We start from the raw sequence: 4,744 nt of genomic DNA, 5'->3' as shown, positions 1-4,744 counted from the left end.
CGGCGCTCCAACCTTCCCACCAGACCTACCACACGCCAGAACTCGAAACCGTGCCATTCCGTGTCCAATATTTAACAGTAATTGTAGATCCATATCGTCGAGAGTCAAGCGGAGAGATAGAGGAGAGACCGAGGGTGTAGCGTCGAGTAAGGATTTGAACCTAAAAAAACGAATGAAACAATCGAAGCAAGAATGAAAAGAGAAGAGAAATACTTGAGTTTACAATTTACGAGCATCGCTCACACACACACACACTTGGCTCACATTCGCTTTCGGTTCCTTTTTTGGTCCTGCTCCAGAAAATTGCTCCGACGACGACGATTCGTATGAACGGCAGCGCACAATGGAGGCGCCTGGTGTATATGATTTTTAAAGAAGGTTTATAAGGACACTATTCGCCAGGTTGCTCCGTCGAGTTTTCCTAAACAAAATTAGTACTTTAAAAAAATACATAGATTTATATTAAGCTTTTTGAGGCAAAACTGAATAAAGTATTACTTTTTACAACTTCGAAAATCGAAAAATTGAAGTTTCTACAAAAAATCGAACTTGGATAAACTTATTATTTAACAAAAGAATATTGATTTGTATACTTCAGATGATGCGTTAGAAAACTACGCAAAACCAACAGTTTTGCAGATACACCTTAACAAATATGATAGCATGGGCGTAGATTTTTTTAAACTAATCTTCCCCAAATTACGACCATCGGCAGCTGCAACCAGCCAATGCCGGTCTGCTGGTATGTTGCTCATTAAGCAGCCATTAGAGTGGATGCATGCAGGGATACCATATGAAAAAAGTACAATCCGTGATTTATCTTAAGAATAAATCATATTCATATTCCGTTTGAAGCACATTGAGGCATTTATGTTGACACAATCTCTTCTACCGTCGAAGCATCCTCTCGTACGCTGTGGATGTATTTAACTGCTAATTACACTCACCACGATCCTTAAACGAACATCCGCACACCTCCCTTGGCCCTTCTGCCATGCTGCCACTGGAACCTTTTCAACACCATCGTTACAGACGCGATGAGCTACCACGAAAGCCGTGCTGGCGCGCCTTAATTTGGATATCTAAATTGTTCCACCTGACTGCCATCGGCAGGAACATAGGAACGCGTGTGTGTATGTGTATGTGTGTGTGTGCCCTCGCGAATGCCATCGCGGACCATGCCGAGTACCATCATACCATTTCGTGATGGCACAAACAGAAGGTTAAAACCCGGTGCGAGAACCACGGGAAGAACCTCACTGCATGGTTGTGTGTCGTCGTCCTTATGACAGTCCGTCCGTCCGAGTGTGAAAAGGAAAGGAGCACAAAAAAATAACATGGCTTCGAAGAAACCAGGACACCGCGCATGCAACGCGTGTTCAGTGCAGTGTGATGAGCGCCGATAGCCCCCGGCGGTACGGCTCGTCTCGCCTACTTCGAGCATTACGTCCCGACCGTTAGCATAGCAACGGGCGACCGACACAGAGACACACTCTTCAGCACACACAGGAGCACGCTCTGGACTGGAGTGTGTTGGCGTTTCCTCGTTACGCCAGAACCGAAAAGCACTGATTGGGAAGCGCTTAACAAACGCGCAAATGCTCCGCTGCGCCTGGATGCGTTTAAAACGAGTTAGGAGTGGCTCAGATCCGACCTTCGAAATTCAGTAGCTCCCAGAGGGTTATAAAAAGTAATTTTTCGGGGCACTTCCTAGAGGTTCTGTTCTGTTTCATTTCACCGGCATACCATCAGAAGAGCACATTTGCAAGCAGTAGCATTTGGTTTAGATTTGTTTTTACGCATCGCCTACACCTCTGTTTGCAGAGTTTTCCAAACACATTATCTCGCTTTACTTGTGCTCCAAATTCATTGATGTCTGTCAGGTGAAAAGCGCTTGAATCCTGTCGAGCCTGGCATTTGCATCACTGAAATCAATAGCTTTGCAGTCCGAAAAATGAGGAAAGAAACCATCATGTAAAGTGCACACAAAGAACACACATCTCTCCGTGTGTGCGTGTGTGTGTGAGTGTGCCTAGAATGCCTGTTGTGTAAAGGTGCGTAATGGAGTGCACCTCGTTCCATCCGAACGCTCGCCATTTGCCCAAAAACCAAACCAAAGCAAACATCATGCTGCACATTCTGGGGGGTTCCGTGTGTGTGTGTGTGTTTACCGGACCACCCCAACTCCATAGGGCCTCTTCTCGTGCTCGTGCTGCACCGGTAGTGCGTGTAGTGCGTCTAGGCTTGGCTTTTGTTTATGCCGGAACCTTTTTAGGGGTGGTACTAGGGGGGTGCGTGCGTTACAGACCGAGTGAACGGTCTCCCCAAAGGCTGACTTCGTAACAGTCGACGATCTAGCGGCAGTCTAGTGGTGGCCGACCGCTAGGGCAAGGTCGGCAGACTGAGAGCCCCCTCCCAACCCTTTCCACCCTGTGGGCTGGCTAGTGAAATATGTATTAGGTGTTCGCTAGCGCCAAGCGCGAGACAACCGGATGGGAGGCCTCTTTCGGTCGGTCGGTCGGTCAGACCGAACGGTAGTCAGACCCACATCGGAGCAGGCTGGTGCATTCACTGACCGTGCACACTTGCCCGATCTGCATTGGCCGATGCAGTGCAGTGCAGTCTACCAACACCATCACCAACGACGACAACGACAACGACGATCACGACGACGACGACGGCGGTGGTGGTGGCGGCGACCCTTCAACTGGACCATGAAATGCAGCCACCCGGAGCGTAAAGTACCTTCGAATTGTACCAAGGTAAACAGGCACCACCCGTCCTTCTCCTTTCCATCATCACACCCACCCCTCGACGAGGGGAGGGCGACCATTGTTCTCTCACTCGCTCTCGAGCTCGAGGCCTCTGTTCTAGTCATGTTGTGCATGTTGTTAGTGCTGTTGTTGGTCGCTCGATTGTATTTTTAGCCACCTGCAGGCACCTGCAGCCACTTCGCTACACCTTCGCTGCTGCTGCTGCTGCTACTGCTGGTCGCGATGCGTCGCGTGAGGTTTTTGAGGTAGGACCCGGGAGTCGCTGCTTCCTAGAACGCTTGCCCTGCCGCCCCGGCACTTGAGCAGCATCACTGCAGATGAATTCCTGCAGTCGCTGGGTCCACAAGCGACCGACCGATTGATCGATCGCTGGTTGAAGAAAGGAAACCTCAGGACAAGATAATGAACGATGAACGTGAGGCTTGAGATTTCGAGCACTCCGCAAGCACTCGGCGGAGTGGTCACACTAACGAGAAGTCGTTCCATTTGTCCGAAAGAGTGTTCGATCGATTTCATAAGCGTTTCTGTCGAAGGTAGAGTCGAAGTCTGAGGAAAATTAAATTAATTTTTAAGAATCTCGTTGCTACCGTTTGCTTCTCCGAGTTGAGGGTTTTCTAGTTAAGTGTTGCTGCAGATGCTGTATCCTCGTGCGCTCTTACTATTCTCTTTGGTGGTTAAGACATGTCTTCGATGGGTATCGATGTCGTTACGAGGATTCATTGGGGTTTCCGCGAGTTCTAATTGGTGTTTCTACAGAATACGACGATTGACGATGATGATTATTGTGTTGGTTAAGATGTAATTTAAATAAACACTTAACATTCAATAGAAGTTGAATCTTGGCAATAGTTTCGCGGAAACTTAAGAACGAATAAGAGATAAAACATTTTGCCCCAGTCAGGGCATGATGCAGAAATATCACATAACATATACTGCTAGTGTATAGTTTCCATTCGAGGAGGATAGGGAATGCTACGCGGGCCGCGGAAGGGCGGGCATTCGCGCGGACGCGAGGCGCAGGACGATGGAGCGCTGGCAGCGTGAGTGGGAGAATGATGCGCGCGGACGATGGACGCACCGTCTGATCCCGGTCATCGAATGCTGGACATCGCGCGGTTACGGGGAGCTAAACTTCCATCTAACCCAGTTCCTCACGGGACATGGTTATTTCCGGGAATATCTCCACCGTATAGGGCGAGCCTCCTCGCCACTGTGCCCTGCTTGCGTGGAGGTCGTGGAGTCTCCGGAGCACGTCTTGTTCCACTGCCCCAGGTTCGACGAAGCCAGGGCCAGGCTACGGGGGATCTCAAGGGAGGAGGTCCGACCGGAGAACATCGTGGCGCTGATGTGCGGAAACCAGGAGGCGTTTGATGCGGTAAGTGGGTGCGTGGGTCATATCATGACGCGACTGTGCTTGGAGTGGCGGGAACTCCAAAGACACCGGACTGTCAACGACCACAACTTGGTACCACAAGGGTAGGAAGATGATTGTTCCTAGGACGACCATCAGGGACACTCGGCACCCCGCGCCGATCTTGAGGCCCTATGGGGAGAGGGGATAGGCCTAGGCCGAAGCCGCTCTTTAAAGTACCTTGGTACAAACGTCGCAATTTGGGAGGGAAATCTGGGATTGTGGATGATGAAGTAGGTGGTTTGGATCATCATTCCAAAGAAGTCGATTTAGACGGTTGTTTCTTGGTGCAAGTGCCTTGGCACTGCTTCTCCTTTGTGTGTAATCTCGAAAGAGGAAAGCCGCGAAGGGGAGGTAACAGGAACCAAGCGAGTGGTTTAGTGGGTGGGAGTCCCACACTGTTCCTGGTGTCTTTGCCAGGTTCGTACATAATGTATTCCACTATGCTTGTAAAATTAAAAAAAAAAAAAAAAAAAAAAAAAAAGGCTTGAGATTTCGAGCACTCCTCAAGCACTCGGCGGAGTGGTCACACTAACGAGAAGTCGTTCCATTTGTCCGA

Source organism: Anopheles darlingi, chromosome 3 (genome assembly GCF_943734745.1).
Source record: "Anopheles darlingi chromosome 3, idAnoDarlMG_H_01, whole genome shotgun sequence".
In the NCBI taxonomy this organism is placed as follows: Eukaryota; Metazoa; Arthropoda; class Insecta; order Diptera; family Culicidae; genus Anopheles; species Anopheles darlingi.
Note: the sequence above shows the minus strand (reverse complement) of the source record.